Here is a 19556-nt window from a genome sequence, read left to right on the forward strand (position 1 = left end):
TACCATATGTAAAGGTGAAATAAGTAGGGGTAGGGACGTCAACCACCTAGGAACATCCTCCCTTATACGGCACCTGCAGCGCGTTCATAAAAAGTTACTGTCAAGTTCAGAAACTTTGGCTAAGACCGTAAGCAGTCCAGGGACACCTAAATCCCGTTGTCCTGTTGTATCCAAGCGCCTGCAAACCACACCGTCAACTCCCTCCTCGTCAATTTCCTCCTTAGTCAGGATCGGAAGTAGTCCTGCAGGCCATGTCACTGGCATGACTGACTCTCCTATCCGGGATTCCTCTGGAGGATCCTGCATTGCTACGCCTACTGCTGCCGCTGCTGCTGTTGCTGCTGCTGGGAGTCGTTCATCATCCCAGAGAGGAAGTAGGAACACCACTACTTTTACTAAACAATTGACCCTCCAACAGTCCTTAGCGAGGAGGATGAAGTACGACAGCAGTCATCCTGAAGCAAAACGTATAACTGAGGCCTTGACTGCTATGTTGGTGTTAGACGTGCGTCCGGTATCCGCCATTAGTGCAGTGGGATTTAGACAATTGATGGAGGTAGTGTGTCCCCGGTTCCAAATCCCGTCTAGATTCCACTTCACTAGGCAGGCGATACCGAGACTGTACAGAAACGTCAGAAAAAGTGTCCTCAGTGTCCTGAAAAATGCCGTTGTACACAATGTCCACTTAACCACGGACATGTGGACAAGTGGAACAGGGCAGACTAAGGACTATATGACTGTGACAGCCCACTGGGTAGATGTATCACCTTACGCAGCAACAGCAGCAGCGTCACCAGTAGCAGCATCTCAGAAACGCCAGCTCGTTACAAGGCAGGCTACGCTGTGTATCACCGGTTTCAGTAAGAGGCACACCGCCGACAACCTCTTAGAGAAACTGAGGGAAATCATCGCCCAGTGGCTTACCCCACTTAGACTCTCCTGGGGATTTGTGATATCTGACAACGCCACCAATATTGTGCGGGCATTACATCTGGGCAAATTCCAGCACGTCCCATGTTTTGCTCACACAATAAACTTGGTGGTGCAGAATTTTCTGAAAAGCGACAGGGGCGTGCAGGAGACGCTTTGGGTGGCCCGAAAAATTTCTGGCCACTTTCGCCATTCAGCGACTGCGTGCCGAAGACTGGAGCGCCAGCAAACACTCTTGAACCTGCCCCACCATCACCTGAAGCAAGAGGTTGTGACGCGGTGGAACTCAACCCTCTATATGCTTCAGAGGATGGAGGAGCAGCAAAAGGCCATACAAGCCTATACATCCACCTATGACATAGGCAAAGGAGGGGGTATGCACCTGACTCAAGCGCAGTGGAGAATGATTTCCGTGTTGTGCAAGGTTCTCCAGCCCTTCGAACTTGCCACACGTGAAGTCAGTTCAGACACAGCCAGCTTGAGTCAGGTCATTCCCCTCATCAGGCTTTTGCAGAAGCAGCTGGAGAAAGTGAAGGAGGAGCTAAGACGGAGCGATTCCGCTCGGCATGTGGGACTTGTGGATGAAGCCCTTCATTCGCTTTGCCAGGATTCCAGGGTGGTCAATCTGTTGAAATCAGACCACTACATTTTGGCCACCGTGCTTGATCCTAGGTTTAAAGCCTATGTGGTGTCTCTCTTTCCGGCGGACACAAGCCTGCAGAGGTGCAAAGACCTGCTGGTGAACACACTGTCAGCTGAAGCGGAACGTGACACGTCAACGGCTCCTTCTTCATTTTCTCCCGCAACTGGGCTGCCAGGAAAAAACTTAGGTATCCTAAGCAACCCGCTGGCGGTGATGCAGGGCAGGCAGGACCAAGTTTGGACATCTGGTCCGGACTGAAGGACCTGGCAACAATTTCTGACATGTCTACTGTCACTGCATATGATACTGTCACCATTGACAGAATGGTGGAGGATTACATCGGTGACAGCATCCAAGTAGGCATGTCAGACAGTCCATACCTGTACTGGCAGGAAAAAGAGGCAATTTGGAGGCCCCTGTACAAGCTGGCTCTATTTTACCTGAGTTGCCCCCCCTCCAGTGTGTACTCCGAAAGAGTGTTTAGTGCAGCCGGGAACCTTGTCAGCGAAAGGCGTAGGAGGTTGCTTCCACAGAATGTGGAGAAGATGATGTTCATCAAAATGAATTATCAGCTCTTCCAGGGAGACCAGCCTCCAGAAGGTACAGAGGGACCTGTGGTGGTGGATTCAAGTGGGGACAAGTTAATACTTTGTGAGGATGAGGATGTACACACTGAAGAGGGTGAGGAATCGGTGGATGAGGAGGATGAGGATGACATCTTGCCTCCGTAGAGCCAGTTTGTGCAGGGACACATTAATTGCCAGCTTGTTTTGTGGGGGCCCAAACGAACCAATCATTTCAGCCACAGTTGTGTGGCAGACCCTGGCACTGAAATGATTGATTTGTTAAAGTGTGCATGTCCTGTTTATACAACATAAGGGTGGGTGGGAGGGCCCAAGGACAATTCCATCTTGCACTTCTTTTTTTTCTTTGCATTATGTACAGTTTGGGGCCTAGTTTTTCTAACTGCCATCCTGTCTGCCACTGCAGTGTCACTCCTAGATGGGTCACGTGTTTGTGCCGCCCACTCGTGTCGCTTAGCATAGTCATCCAGCTACCTCGGTGCAACCTTTTGGACATGAAAACACTATTGTGAGGTGTGAGGTGTTCAGAATAGACTGGAAATGAGTGGAAATTAAGGTTATTGAGGTTAATAATAGCATAGGTGCAGAGAAACCAACAAATTCTGTGATTTTAGCTGTTTTTATGCTTTTTAAAAAAAAAATATAGATCCAAAACACAAAACCCAGAACCCAAAACACGGAAGGGTGGTTTTGGCAAAACCAATCCAGATCCAAAACACGAAGAAAGATCCAGATCCAAAACCAAAACACAAAACACGAAAAGTGGCCGGTGCACACCCCTAATATATGTGTATATTTACTTTGTAAATTGTGGTACGACTTGGACAGTACCACTAAAGGAAAAAGGAAATATTGAGGTTATTTATTTGAGAGGCTTAACATATCTTTAACAAAATCCTAACAGGTTATTTTGATCAGAAATAAAGGAAACTTTGCACAAATGGTTGTAAAATAGCTGTGTATGGGGGCCCTTGCCTCTCTGCTGGTGCGTGGTATAGTGAAGAGCTGCCACTGAAGGAAGAATACCCCCATCAAGGTAACTCTGGCCTGTACCCACACCACAACTTTTACACCCTTAGCATGCCAGGGTATTACCCATAGATGTGCTAATGAAGGGGTGATGACTTAGTTTTCCCTGGCAGCCATTGGGGGCACCATTCTGCAATGTGCTCTCCCTGCGTTTTGCTATATAAATGGAGTAAGCAGATAACTGTGGGCCTGATTCAGAGCCGCTCGTAAGCGGCCGCTCGTTCGCTATGAGCGATGTTCACACAACTGCGCATGCGTATGGGTCATAATGCGCATGCGCAAACCAGTCATTGCGGTTGGAAATCATGCACTCGCAAAACAGCGAGGGGCTGCTAATTTGAGTGACAGAATGTACTGTTTGTGGGTGGTAACAGAGGAAGGTGCTTGAAAACGGGGGAGTGGAGATCCGAACGCAGGCGTGCCTAACGGTAAAAAGGGCGTTTAATGGGAGTGCATAATTAGTAAAGGAGCGTCATCGACCACGTCACTTGGTTGTCTTTTATCCTGAACTGCTCGCAGTATTAGGGGAAAGAAAAACCTACAACAAGCACTGCGAGCAGTTCAGATGCCTTTCGATGTACCCGATTAATCTAATAAATACCGGAGATGATGTGTGATGCGAACGGCAAAGGGGCGTCTTTACTAAATAGCTTGCGCATTTTTCGTTCGCTCGCTCAGACATAGAGGCGTCAACAAACCGCAAAGAGCGAGCGCTCAATTTAAATATCCGGCCCTTTTTTTGGAACGACCGTCCACAAATAGAGTCCGGCTCTGAATCAGGTCCTGAGACCTCACTTCAGGGATTTTACAATGTGCAGTATGGGACATGCTTAGAGCAGAGCTATGTCCTAGGTTTACATGCTGTGCCCGGGCTCTACACAAATTACCCTGCTGGGGCCAAACTCTGTTTTCTGGCTTATGCTGTGTTTCACAATGACATAATCCTCCTGCTTCTATTTCTCTTACACATATAATGATGAGCTTTAGACTGGACATGGAGACACCACTCGTTTATATATATCCAAGGGGGGTTTATAGGGATTCTCTGCATGTGTAAATGATGGGATGTAAAGGTCAGGAGATTGTTTTATACATAAGCAGGATGCCATGTGATGATGTGGCATAAGATACAGGCTACATGAAAGAAAACGATTCCACAGCGACGTGGAGATTACGGCGTCCTCAGATATTTGGTGTATAGTGCTTCATGCTGTCTTCATCTCAATAATTCTAAACTAATATCTACACTAAAGTGCATGACAAATTCCTCTTCTATGAAAGACATATGTATTATAGCAGGGAGGTTATAAGATAGGAGGAGGCCTGTGTCCAGTTTCCATGCAGATCACCTCCTCTCTCTGTGGAACAGCTGTGACAAGTCTCCGGTAACATGGCGTCCGCACCACGTTCCCAACTGCGTCATGTTCCCGGAGATTTATCTATTGCACTGCGCAAATCTCTGGGAAAATGGCTGTCACGCCATTTTCCCTGTGATTTGTACAGTGCTGAGGCAGGACTCCGGTGAAGTTAGTATAATGTAATGGTAGCAGGCTGTGTAGTGTAGGACCCCTGGTCCCAGGGACCCATGTGAACTGCAAGCACCCTGCACCCATTACATATATACCACTTTATCACACCAACGTATCACACCACTGTATCACACCACTGCATCACAACACTGTATCACACCACTGCATCACACCACTGCATCACACCACTGTATCACATCACTGCATCACAACACTGTATCACATCACTGCATCACAACACTGTATAACACCACTTCATCACACCACTGTATCACACCACTGCATCACAACACTGTATAACACCACTGCATCACACCACTGTATCACACCACTGCATCACACCACTGTATCACACCACTGCATCACACCACTGCATCACACCACTGTATCACATCACTGCATCACAACACTGTATAACACCACTTCATCACACCACTGTATCACACCACTGCATCACAACACTGTATAACACCACTGCATCACACCACTGTATCACACCACTGTATCACACCACTGTATCACACTACTGCATCCATCACACCACTGTATCACACCACTGTATCACACCACTGCATCTATCACACCACTGTATCACACCACTGCATCACAACACTGTGTCACACCACTGCATCACACCACTGCATCACACCACTGTATCACACCACTGCATCACAACACTATATCACACCACTGCATCACACCACTGTATCACACCACTGTATCACACCACTGCATCACACCACTGCATGACACCACTTTATCAACCACTGCATCCATTACACCACTGTATCACACCACTGTATCACACCACTGCATCCATCACACCACTGTATCACACCACTGTATTACACCACTGCATCCATCACACCACTGTATCACACCACTGTATCACATCACTGCATCACACCACTGCATCCATCACACCACTGCATCACACCATTGCATCACACCACTGTATCACACCACTGCATCCATCAAACCACTATATCACACCACTGCAGCACACCACTGCATGACACCACTTTATCACACCACTGCATCCATTACACCACTGTATCACACCACTGCATCACACCACTGCATCACAACACTGTATCACATCACTGCATCACAACACTGTATAACACCACTTCATCACACCACTGTATCACACCACTGCATCACAACACTGTATAACACCACTGCATCACACCACTGTATCACACCACTGTATCACACCACTGTATCACACTACTGCATCCATCACACCACTGTATCACACCACTGTATCACACCACTGCATCTATCACACCACTGTATCACACCACTGCATCACAACACTGTGTCACACCACTGCATCACACCACTGCATCACACCACTGTATCACACCACTGCATCACAACACTATATCACACCACTGCATCACACCACTGTATCACACCACTGTATCACACCACTGCATCACACCACTGCATGACACCACTTTATCAACCACTGCATCCATTACACCACTGTATCACACCACTGTATCACACCACTGCATCCATCACACCACTGTATCACACCACTGTATTACACCACTGCATCCATCACACCACTGTATCACACCACTGTATCACATCACTGCATCACACCACTGCATCCATCACACCACTGCATCACACCATTGCATCACACCACTGTATCACACCACTGCATCCATCAAACCACTATATCACACCACTGCAGCACACCACTGCATGACACCACTTTATCACACCACTGCATCCATTACACCACTGTATCACACCACTGTATCACACCACTGCATCCATCACACCACTGTATCACACCACTGTATTACACCACTGCATCCATCACACCACTGTATCACACCACTGTATCACATCACTGCATCACACCACTGCATCCATCACACCACTGCATCACACCATTGCATCACACCACTGTATCCCACCACTGCATCACACCACTGCATCCATCACACCACTGTATCACACCACTGTATCACATCACTGCATCACACCACTGTATCCATCACACCACTGCATCCATCACACCACTGCATCACACCATTGCATCACACCACTGTATCACACCACTGCATCACACCACTGCATCCATCACACCACTATATCACACCACTGCAGCACACCACTGCATCACACCACTGCATCCCACCACTGTATCACACCACTGTATCCATCACACCACTGTATCACACCACTGTATTAAAGTGATTACTGGGATCATTGTTACTATGTAGCATGTTAGATGAAGTATACATGCAGGATACTAATTATAGCTTTGCACTTTGCAGGTAGACTTCTGCCTGAGTGCAGCTCTTTTGTAGGAGCGACCGTTTTCCATACATGGGGCTTGATTGTAAGTCTCACACAGTTGGCCGCTGTTTTAAGTCTGCGCATGTAACTGAGTCGGACTGCGCATGCATTTTGATTGTTAGCACTTGGAGACGCAAATCAGAATCAGATACATAGTCAGTGGATTTCGGTGGGCGTTCCTGGGAGTTTATATATAGAGTGGCTAAGCAGATGTGTGCGCATTACTGTAAGCGACTGCATCCAGAGACACACAATGTAAGTTTCAATGGCGCGTCTAAAAATGCATCAAGACAGATTTGCCCTGCCGCAAGATGCTGCAAGTGGGCATCTCAGTATGCTCAAAATCGCCCGCGTCTGCGTCCGTGTCTGCTTCTTTATGCTAATGCTGTGTCTGGATCAGTCCCGCAGTCCTATAAGAACCTGGTGCTGTCTACATTGTGTTTGTGCAGCGAATCTGTATTTGGGGGTTTCCTGTGCCCGTGACAACTACTACAGTGCAGATGGGATGGGTATAGCTGCAGACAGATCGCAATCGTGCGCTGGTTATTTTATTCCATTTATATTTTCACACCCCAGGTTTTAGTTTTTGGAGTCTTGTTTATATTGGGGTAATTTTACTTGTTAGCGCCAATCGGTGGCGAGAAAATGAAAGTTCGACAATAGAAAAATAATAATGATCTATTATTTTCCATTAAGGTCTCCAATTAGATTATGGAAAGAAATGTGGACATTTGATAAGCTGTATCCTGATGCTGGGATAACCAATATACTGTAGGGTGTGACCTTCAAAGCATAAAAGGTCAGTCATACAAAATGTATTTTCCTTTATATTTTAAGCTGAGATTGGTTTTCAGTCCTCCGGGTAGATTTACTATTCTGGGGTTTGTCAAAGCTGCTGATCAATACTTTTAAAACGGCAACAGAAATGAATGCTAAGCCAGGCTCATTTACTGCAGAACTCATTCCTGTTGCCGTTTTAAAACTTTCGGTCAAAGCCTCCGATGATCATCAGCTTTGACAAACCACGACGTAGTAAATCTATACCCCTGTGACTCCATGTTGCAATATTAATAATAATAATTAATAACCATGTTCACTAAAGTTGGTTATGTGTGATAATAAGCTAAGCTCGACCTAATTCAGACCCGCTTGCTAGGATGCTTTCACATGCAGCCATCAGCTGACAAAGTATGCAAATCTCGCGATCGCCCACTATGTCTTGCCGTGCGATCGCGGTATGTATTTAGACGGCCACCAGCCTGTCACAAGAGGCCCACTTTCCTTAGCAACACACGTCATCTCCAGGAAGTGTATGGAACATTCGGTAACATCGAGTAACATCGGACCCATATGCAGCACTTGTGGCCACCATACTCTACCACAAGCACTGCGAGTGCTGCTGTGTGTAATTCAGCCATGTGACGTGTATGCTGACGCTGCGTCTTAATTATGCACGCCTCTGAAACGGCATTCAGACGCACAGACACGCCTGCGTTCGCACCATCGCACCCAAGTTTCCATCGACCTCCCCCTGTCACCACCCACAAATGGCACGTCCTGTCACTCATTCTAGTGGGCCGTCAGTGTACAGGGTGAGAGCGCTTTGCGATCGCATGGACTGGTTCGTGCACGCGCACTTTGACTTATATGCATTCGCAGATTGCAAACATCGGCAGGCTACGTGCGAACGCATCCTAGCGAGCGGGTCTGATTCGGGCCCTAAGTTCTGAGCTGGGGCCTTTTAGGCTCTGAGGGTCACGGATGACCTTATCCGATTTTTATATTTTATTTTCTTTTAAAATTGGTGTTAGGGAGGAGGAGGGGAGTATGGGCCTGATTCAGAGCGGCTCATAAGCGGCAGTACGCTCGTTCCGAGCGATGTTCGCACTTCTGCGCATGCGTACGGTTTATAATACGCATGTGCGAACCAGTCAGTGCGGCCGAAAATCGTTTGTTCGCTATATAGCGAATGCCTGCTACTTTGAGTGACAGGAGGAGGCGTATGTGGATGGTAACAGGGGAAGGTGCTTTAAAACGGGGAGTGGAATTAAGAACGCAGGCGTGCTTAAAGGTCAAAACGGGCGTTTTATGGGTGTGCATAATTAAAACAGCAGCGTCATTGACCACGTCACCTGGTTGTTTTATAGTCAAAACTGCTCGCAATATAGTGGTAGGAAAAACCAACCACAAGAATAGCGAGCAGTTCATACGCTGATCGATGTACTCGATTAATCTAATAAATAGCGGACATGACGTATGATGCGAGCGGCCAGGGGGCGTATTTTTCAAATAAACGTCCGCAAGTTTTGTTCGCTCGTTAAGACATGGAGGCGTCAACAGACCGCAAAGAGCGAACGGTTCATTTGAATAGCCACCCCCTTTTTCTGAACGAGCGAGCGCTTATTGCGTCTGGCTCTGCATCAGGCCCTATGTTCCCTAGTACCCTGCGAGCTTAATCTGAATCTGCCTATTAGATGTGCTCTGTGTCCAAAGCGCAAATGAAGTGTTAGAAGAGATGGATTTGTCATATAAAAGGTATCATGTAAATATTATATAAATTATTACAGTACAGCAAAAATAACACTTTTTTTCTGATGGGCTCCTATGTGTTCCACTTTTTCAAGGGTAATCTCTCTTTTTTATCTAAAATCTAACTTAGAATAAATATTTCCCATAGTTGAAATTCTTGATGTTCCCAAAGTACAAGTTGAAGTAGACTTCTATAACTTTCTCTGTCTCTGGGACATAAATTGAAGTTTTGAGTAACTTTTTTTGACCTCGGCAAACTTCAGTCACCCATTTTTTCTGTTTAAAACGAGCGGATCCTTATTTTTGGGATCGCTAGTTTAATCATATGCACAGACCTATGACTCCTGACCCCACTTAGCATTCTCCATTGAATTATTAATTTTCCTTCATATTCTTATCGACTGACGCTGAAGTCTTTGGACTGTACGTCTCTCCCAGTCCCATTTGGGATGTCTTTAGTTGTCATCTCATCTAAACTAGGGGTGTGCACCGGCCACTTTTCGTGTTTTGTGTTTTGGTTTTGGATCTGGATCTTTCTTCGTGTTTTGGATCTGGATTGGTTTTGCCAAAACCACCCTTCCGTGTTTTGGGTTCTGGGTTTTGTGTTTTGGATCTGTATTTTTTTTTAAAAAAGCATAAAAACAGCTAAAATCACAGAATTTGTAGGTTTTTCTGCTCCTATGCTATTATTAACCTCAATAACCTTAATTTCCACTCATTTCCAGTCTATTCTGAACACCTCACACCTCACAATAGTGTTTTTATGTCCAAAACGTTGCACCGAGGTAGCTGGATGACTATGCTAAGCGACACGAGTGGGCGGCACAAACACGTGACCCATCTAGGCGTGAAACTGCAGTGGCAGACAGGATGGCAGTTTGAAAAACTAGGCCCCAAACTGTACATAATGCAAAGAAAAAAAAGAGGTGCAAGATGGAATTGTCCTTGGGCCCTCCCACCCACCCTTATGTTGTATAAACAGGACATGCACACTTTAACAAACCAATCATTTCAGCGCCAGGGTCTGCCACACAACTGTGGCTGAAATGATTGGTTCGTTTGGGCCCCCACAAAACAAGCTGGCAATTAATGTGTCCCTGCACAAACTGGCTCTATGGAGGCAAGATGTCATCCTCATCCTCCTCATCCACCGATTCCTCACCCTCTTCAGTGTGTTCATCCTCATCCTCACAAAGTATTAACTCGTCCCCACTTGAATCCACCACCACAGGTCCCTCTGTACCTTCTGGAGGCTGGTCTCCCTGGAAGAGCTGATAATTCATTTTGATGAACATCATCTTCTCCACATTCTGTGGAAGCAACCTCCTACGCCTTTCGCTGACAAGGTTCCCGGCTGCACTAAACACTCTTTCGGAGTACACACTGGAGGGGGGGCAACTCAGGTAAAATAGAGCCAGTTTGTACAGGGGCCTCCAAATTGCCTCTTTTTCCTGCCAGTACAGGTATGGACTGTCTGCCATGCCTACTTGGATGCTGTCACCGATGTAACCCTCCACCATTCTGTCAATGGTGACAGTATCATATGCAGTGACAGTAGACATGTCAGAAATTGTTGCCAGGTCCTTCAGTCCGGACCAGATGTCCAAACTTGGTCCTGCCTGCCCTGCATCACCGCCAGCGGGTTGCTTAGGATACCTAAGTTTTTTCCTGGCAGCCCCAGTTGCAGGAGAAAATGAAGAAGGAGCCGTTGACGTGTCACGTTCCGCTTCAGCTGACAGTGTGTTCACCAGCAGGTCTTTGCACCTCTGCAGGCTTGTGTCGGCCGGAAAGAGAGACACCACATAGGCTTTAAACCTAGGATCGAGCACGGTGGCCAAAACGTAGTGGTCTGATTTCAACAGATTGACCACCCTGGAATCCTGGCAAAGCGAATGAAGGGCTTCATCCACAAATCCCACATGCCGAGCGGAATCGCTCCGTCTTAGCTCCTCCTTCACTTTCTCCAGCTGCTTCTGCAAAAGCCTGATGAGGGGAATGACCTGACTCAAGCTGGCAGTGTCTGAACTGACTTCACGTGTGGCAAGTTCGAAGGGCTGGAGAACCTTGCACAACACGGAAATCATTCTCCACTGCGCTTGAGTCAGGTGCATACCCCCTCCTTTGCCTATGTCATAGGTGGATGTATAGGCTTGTATGGCCTTTTGCTGCTCCTCCATCCTCTGAAGCATATAGAGGGTTGAGTTCCACCGCGTCACAACCTCTTGCTTCAGGTGATGGTGGGGCAGGTTCAAGAGTGTTTGCTGGCGCTCCAGTCTTCGGCACGCAGTCGCTGAATGGCGAAAGTGGCCAGAAATTTTTCGGGCCACCCAAAGCGTCTCCTGCACGCCCCTGTCGCTTTTCAGAAAATTCTGCACCACCAAGTTTATTGTGTGAGCAAAACATGGGACGTGCTGGAATTTGCCCAGATGTAATGCCCGCACAATATTGGTGGCGTTGTCAGATATCACAAATCCCCAGGAGAGTCTAAGTGGGGTAAGCCACTGGGCGATGATTTCCCTCAGTTTCTCTAAGAGGTTGTCGGCGGTGTGCCTCTTACTGAAACCGGTGATACACAGCGTAGCCTGCCTTGTAACGAGCTGGCATTTCTGAGATGCTGCTACTGGTGACGCTGCTGCTGTTGCTGCGTAAGGTGATACATCTACCCAGTGGGCTGTCACAGTCATATAGTCCTTAGTCTGCCCTGTTCCACTTGTCCACATGTCCGTGGTTAAGTGGACATTGTGTACAACGGCATTTTTCAGGACACTGAGGACACTTTTTCTGACGTTTCTGTACAGTCTCGGTATCGCCTGCCTAGTGAAGTGGAATCTAGACGGGATTTGGAACCGGGGACACACTACCTCCATCAATTGTCTAAATCCCACTGCACTAATGGCGGATACCGGATGCACGTCTAACACCAACATAGCAGTCAAGGCCTCAGTTATACGTTTTGCTTCAGGATGACTGCTGTCGTACTTCATCCTCCTCGCTAAGGACTGTTGGAGGGTCAATTGTTTAGTAAAAGTAGTGGTGTTCCTACTTCCTCTCTGGGATGATGAACGACTCCCAGCAGCAGCAACAGCAGCAGCGGCAGCAGTAGGCGTAGCAATGCAGGATCCTCCGGAGGAATCCCGGATAGGAGAGTCAGTCATGCCAGTGACATGGCCTGCAGGACTACTTCCGATCCTAACTAAGGAGGAAATTGACGAGGAGGGAGTTGACGGTGTGGTTTGCAGGCGCTTGGATACAACAGGACAACGGGATTTAGGTGTCCCTGGACTGCTTACGGTCTTAGCCAAAGTTTCTGAACTTGACAGTAACTTTTTATGAACGCGCTGCAGGTGCCGTATAAGGGAGGATGTTCCTAGGTGGTTGACGTCCCTACCCCTACTTTTTTCACCTTTACATATGGTACATATGGCAAGACAGTTGTTGTCCGGATTTGGATAGAAATATTGCCAGACCAAAGAGGTGGAATGTTTGGTCTTCTGCCCAGGCATGACCGTGATGGGCTTTTTCATCCCACGGACAACAACTGTCTCCCCCGGAGCCTGATTTAAACAAACCACATCACCATCAGAATCCTCCTCGCCAACTTCCTCCTCAGCGCCAGCTACACCAGTATCCTCATCCTGTTGTACTTCAACAGTGACATCTTCAATTTGCATATCAGCAAGTGGACTGTGGGTGCTCCTTTCAGCACTTGCAGGGGGCGTGCAAATGGTGGAAAGAGCCACCTCTTCCCGTCCAGTGCTGGGAAGGTCAGGCATCGCAATCACCACCACACTTGGACTCTCCTTGGGGATTTGTGATATCTTCTTAGAAAGCACAGTTCTTCGCTGTGCTTTTGCCAGCTTAACTCTTTTGATTTTTTTAGTGGGAGGAGGGCTTCCATCGTCATGTGAAGCTGAACCACTAGTCATGAACATACTAGGGATCGACCTTAGCCGTTCCTTGCCACTCCGTGTCGTAAATGGCATATTGGCAAGTTTACGTTTCTCTTCAGCTGATTTAAATGTCTTTTTCAAGGTCATTTTCCTGAACTTTGCCATTTGGGATTGTATGTGCCCTCTACTATGACATTGGGCATCGGCCTTGGCAGACGACGTTGATGGCATGTTATCGTCTATGTCATGACTAGTGGCAGCAGCTTCAGCACTAGGAGGAAGTGGTTCTTGATCTTTCTCTATTTTATTTTTATCGGAGAAAGTTTGGTCCTCCATTTATGTTATATCGATTTGATATATACGTGCGGCTAAACACAGAAAATAATTTTTTTTGGGGTTTGGACTGGAGTGTACTTTGTGGGTTACAGCACCCTTAACGGTCAAGCCAGCCGGCCCTTTACTTATGACACAGGCGCACTCTTGGCACTACTTTGTTGATGCACGTGCGGCTACTGCGCACACAATTCACAAACACAGAAAATAATTTTTTTTTGGTTTGGACTGGAGTGTACTTTCGGGGGTTACAGCACCCTTAACGGTCAAGCCAGCCGGCCCTTTACTTATGACACAGGCGCACGCTTGGCACTACTTTGTTGATGCACGTGCGGCTACTGCGCACACAATTCACAAACACAGAAAATAATTTTTTTTTGGTTTGGACTTGAGTGTACTTTCGGGGGTTACAGCACCCTTTAACGGTCAAGCCAGCCGGCCCTTTACTTATGACACAGGCGCACGCTTGGCACTACTTTGTTGATGCACGTGCGGCTACTGCGCACACAATTCACAAACACAGAAAATAATTTTTTTTTGGTTTGGACTGGAGTGTACTTTCGGGGGTTACAGCACCCTTTAACGGTCAAGCCAGACGGCCCTTTACTTATGACACAGGCGCACGCTTGGCACTACTTTGTTGATGCACGTGCGGCTACTGCGCACACAATTCACAAACACAGAAAATAATATTTTTTTTGGTTTGGACTGGAGTGTACTTTGGGGGTTACAGCACCCTTTAACGGTCAAGCCAGCCGGCCCTTTACTTATGACACAGGCGCACGCTTGGCACTACTTTGTTGATGCACGTGCGGCTACTGCGCACACAATTCACAAACACAGAAAATAATTTTTTTTTGGTTTGGACTGGAGTGTACTTTCGGGGGTTACAGCACCCTTTAATGGTCAAGCCAGCCGGCCCTTTACTTATGACACAGGCGCACGCTTGGCACTACTTTGTTGATGCACGTGCGGCTACTGCGCACACAATTCACAAACACAGAAAATAATTTTTTTTTTGGTTTGGACTGGAGTGTACTTTGGGGGTTACAGCACCCTTTAACGGTCAAGCCAGCCGGCCCTTTACTTATGACACAGGCGCACGCTTGGCACTACTTTGTTGATGCACGTGCGGCTACTGCGCACACAATTCACACAGAAAATAATATTTTTTTTGGTTTGGACTGGAGTGTACTTTGGGGGTTACAGCACCCTTTAACGGTCAAGCCAGCCGGCCCTTTACTTATGACACAGGCGCACGCTTGGCACTACTTTGTTGATGCACGTGCGGCTACTGCGCACACAATTCACAAACACAGAAAATAATTTTTTTTTGGTTTGGACTGGAGTGTACTTTCGGGGGTTACAGCACCCTTTAACGGTCAAGCCAGCCGGCCCTTTACTTATGACACAGGCGCACGCTTGGCACTACTTTGTTGATGCACGTGCGGCTACTGCGCACACAATTCACAAACACAGAAAATTATTTTTTTTTTGGTTTGGACTGGAGTGTACTTTGGGGGTTACAGCACCCTTTAACGGTCAAGCCAGCCGGCCCTTTACTTATGACACAGGCGCACGCTTGGCACTACTTTGTTGATGCACGTGCGGCTACTGCGCACACAATTCACAAACACAGAAAATAATTTTTTTTTGGTTTGGACTGGAGTGTACTTTGGGGGTTACAGCACCCTTTAACGGTCAAGCCAGCCGGCCCTTTACTTATGACACAGGCGCACGCTTGGCACTACTTTGTTGATGCACGTGTGGCTACTGCGCACACAATTCACAAACACAGAAAATAATTTTTTTTTTGGTTTGGACTTGAGTGTACTTTGGGGGTTACAGCACCCTTTAACGGTCAAGCCAGCCGGCCCTTTACTTATGACACAGGCGCACGCTTGGCACTACTTTGTTGATGCACGTGCGGCTACTGCGCACACAATTCACAAACACAGAAAATAATTTTTTTTTGGTTTGGACTGGAGTGTACTTTCGGGGGTTACAGCACCCTTTAATGGTCAAGCCAGCCGGCCCTTTACTTATGACACAGGCGCACGCTTGGCACTACTTTGTTGATGCACGTGCGGCTACTGCGCACACAATTCACAAACACAGAAAATAATTTTTTTTTTGGTTTGTACTGGAGTGTACTTTGGGGGTTACAGCACCCTTTAACGGTCAAGCCAGCCGGCCCTTTACTTATGACACAGGCGCACGCTTGGCACTACTTTGTTGATGCACGTGCGGCTACTGCGCACACAATTCACAAACACAGAAAATAATTTTTTTTTGGTTTGGACTGGAGTGTACTTTCGGGGGTTACAGCACCCTTAACGGTCAAGCCAGCCGGCCCTTTACTTATGACACAGGCGCACGCTTGGCACTACTTTGTTGATGCACGTGCGGCTACTGCGCACACAATTCACAAACACAGAAAATAATTTTTTTTTGGTTTGGACTGGAGTGTACTTTCGGGGGTTACAGCACCCTTTAACGGTCAAGCCAGCCGGCCCTTTACTTATGACACAGGCGCACGCTTGGCACTACTTTGTTGATGCACGTGCGGCTACTGCGCACACAATTCACAAACACAGAAAATATATTATTTTTTTAGCACTTGGGGGGAGCGCCCCTGATGGACAGAGCACCCCCTGGACAACACTACAGCTCTCCTTTAGGACTGGGACACTGCACAGGACTTTGGAGTGGACACAGCCCCTATGGAGAACTGACTGCACAACACAGTCCAGCCAGCCCCTATGGACTTTGAAGTAGTGGACACAGCCCCTATTAACAACAGCAGCACAGCACAACACAGCCAGCCCCTATGGACTTTGAAGTAGTGGACAACAGCAGCACTACACTACACTACACTACACAGCCCTAACTCCCACCCTCCCTCTTCACTGTCCACAGCCGAGTGAGAAAATGGCGCCGACGCGGGTACCTTATATAGGATCCAAAACCCGCGAGACTCGGAAGGCGGGATGATGACGTTTTGCCTCGATTTCAGATCCGAGTCAGGCGGGAAAAGTCGAGCCTGACTCGGATCGGACTCGGATCGGGGGGGCTCGGGGGGGTTCGGATTTTAGAAATCCGAACCCGCTCACCCCTAATCTAAACCAATAGAAAAGTGTCCATGAAGTCTAGGTGGTATGCTGCCTAGAGAAGCTTTTATTTGTTTTAACCTTCAGTGCCTGGGAAACATGTCTTGGGTAAACGGCTGAGCCCTCTCCAAGGAGTCTGCAGGATGGAGGCGAAAAAGAGAGACACAGCCGAGAGAAGAAAAAATAAAGTACAGAAATTGTTTTGTCAAGCTGAGAAAAATGCTTTTATCTAGTTGCTCAGCAACTGCAGAGCTGATTATCATTGTAAAAGCCCCCCCCCAAAAAAAGCCGCCTTAGGCATGACCGTTGAAAGTCGCGGCTAAGCGGGAAGTTGATCAGACTCACCTCATGTTGTTTACACTTAGCTTCTCACAAACACCAAAAAATAAAATCTTCACCACATCTCGGAGGAAGGAGCCAACCGTATAACGGAGGAGTCTGCTGACGTGAGACAACCAGTGGCACTTTCTTTTCACTTAACTAACTTTAATGGATGTCATTAAAAGTGCTGTAAGATGAAAGGGAGCAGCTCGAGGAGTAACGAGAAAAACAGCAGCTTTCAGTTCCATCCAAACCACTCTGAGTGTTTTCAATGATTAATGATTAAGAGCTGATTTTATGCCATACCTAATGCCTGGGTGCATAACACCTTAACTTGGCATTATCCCAGTACACACGGAGCATTTTCACACTGAATATACTTTACCGTCCTTTTTTCACAGCCATTTTTTCCAGGATCAATTTATTATACCTCTTATACATGGAAAGGAATTAAGGGCCTGATTCAGAGCCGGACGCTATTTGCGAACAGTCGTTCAGAAAAAGGGGCCGGCTATTTAAATTGAGCGCTCGCTCTTTGCGGTCTGTTGACGCTTCTATGTCTGAGCAAGTGAACGAAACATGCGCTCGCTATCTTGTAAAGACGCCCCCTGGCCGTTAGCATCATACGTCATCTCCGCTATTTATTAGATTAATCGATTACATTGAAAGGCGTCTGAACTGCTCGCAGTGCTTGTGGTAGGTTGTACTTCCCGCAATCACTGCGAGCAGTTCAGGCTAAAAGACAACCAAGTGACGTGGTCGATGACGCCGCTTTGTTAATTATGCACTCCCATTAAACTCCCGATTTGACCTTTTGGCACGCCTGCGTTCGGATCTCCACTCCCCGTTTTCAAGCACCTTCCCCTGTTACCATCCACAAACGCCTCAGTCTGTCACTCAAATAAGCAGGCCCTCGCTGTTTTGCGAGCACACGGTTTCCGACCGCAATGACTGGTTGGCACATGTGCATTACGACCCATACGCATGCGCAGATGTGCGAACATCGCTCGGAGCGAACGAGCGGCCGCTTACGAGCGGCTCTGAATCAGGCCCTAAGTTCCTGTACTGTGCATAGCTGAATCTATCGCCATTCCCAAGTGAAGACGATAAATTACTTTTAAAACTGATGATTTCATTATGGATGTTGTAAGAAGGTCAAGCAGGGATCCTACAGAATTTACAAGAGATCCAGGATTTAGGTCAAAGACCTCTCACAAGTTTGCAGCAATAATTATGATTCCCACACCTGATTTTAGTTGGAACGTTCATCCATAGTTTTTTATTGCTTTTTGTTTTAGTTTAGGACAACAGCTAAACCTGTTGTGGCTGGACGGCCTCACCCTCCACTCCCGATCACAAATTGGGTTGATCCCCACTGGGTCTTTGGTTATCAGGGATTACCGCTTACTGTCATTAACCACCTGTTACTGACTCCGCCCACTGCACAGTGGATGTATAAACATGCTGTCACCCAGGGTTGTCTTAACAGCAGTGTGGGCCCTGGCAAAGCAAACCACTGGGGCCCCTACCCAGCCATCAACGGGAAACCCACCTGCATGCCCATCAGACCTCCCACACATGCAGAGATCTGAAGCAGGCAGATGAAGTGAAACTGGGACTGAGGTGAGTACTCGTCATGGGGGGGGGGAATGGGTGGGGGAGGTTAGATCAGAATACAGTGCACCGGTGGCTGGCTTATAAAAATATCACAAATTTACCAACTGGCCGTGGCTGCAGGGGGGTGGGTTGGTGGGCCCCTACAAGCTTCGAGCCCTTGAGCAACTGCCCAACAAGCCCAATGGAAGAGATGGCCCTGCAGCCAACAACAAACTCTACCAGCATCTGGAACCACTTCTGCTGCGTATGCGTCGACTAGCTGCGGCCACACCTCCTAATGGGTGTCAGCTGATTCCTCCTGATCCCTCGCAATGGACAAGGCTCTACACAGTAGCTGGCAGAGGGCTTTAGCTTTGGAGATGCTTGGCTCAATCAAGAACAGCCAGAGAACAGAATAGTGTTTTGTGTAATCTTGTTGGTCGCAGGATGCAGATGCAGTCGTAAGGCAAAGATATTTATTGCTCAATGGTCTTAAAAAAGACCCTTCCCCTTAGCTTCAAGGGGTTACAGCATACAGAGATCTTACAGCAGTCTTGCTCTTCACTCTGTATTAGCTACGACAGAATGCGGCCGTCATGCACAGATCCACCCATTTGGCTGTAAGCCTCTAGAGATAGCCATGACTAGCAAGAAGTGTTAAGTATCCTGTGAGGGTGGAGATGAAAGCAGCGTGTTTTTGGCAGTTAATTTTTTGTATATGCTAGTAGAAATTATCCGTC

The sequence above is a fragment of the Taudactylus pleione genome, unplaced genomic scaffold (genome assembly GCF_031769625.1).
Source record: "Taudactylus pleione unplaced genomic scaffold, aTauple2 ptg000557l, whole genome shotgun sequence".
NCBI classification, from domain to species: Eukaryota; Metazoa; Chordata; class Amphibia; order Anura; family Myobatrachidae; genus Taudactylus; species Taudactylus pleione.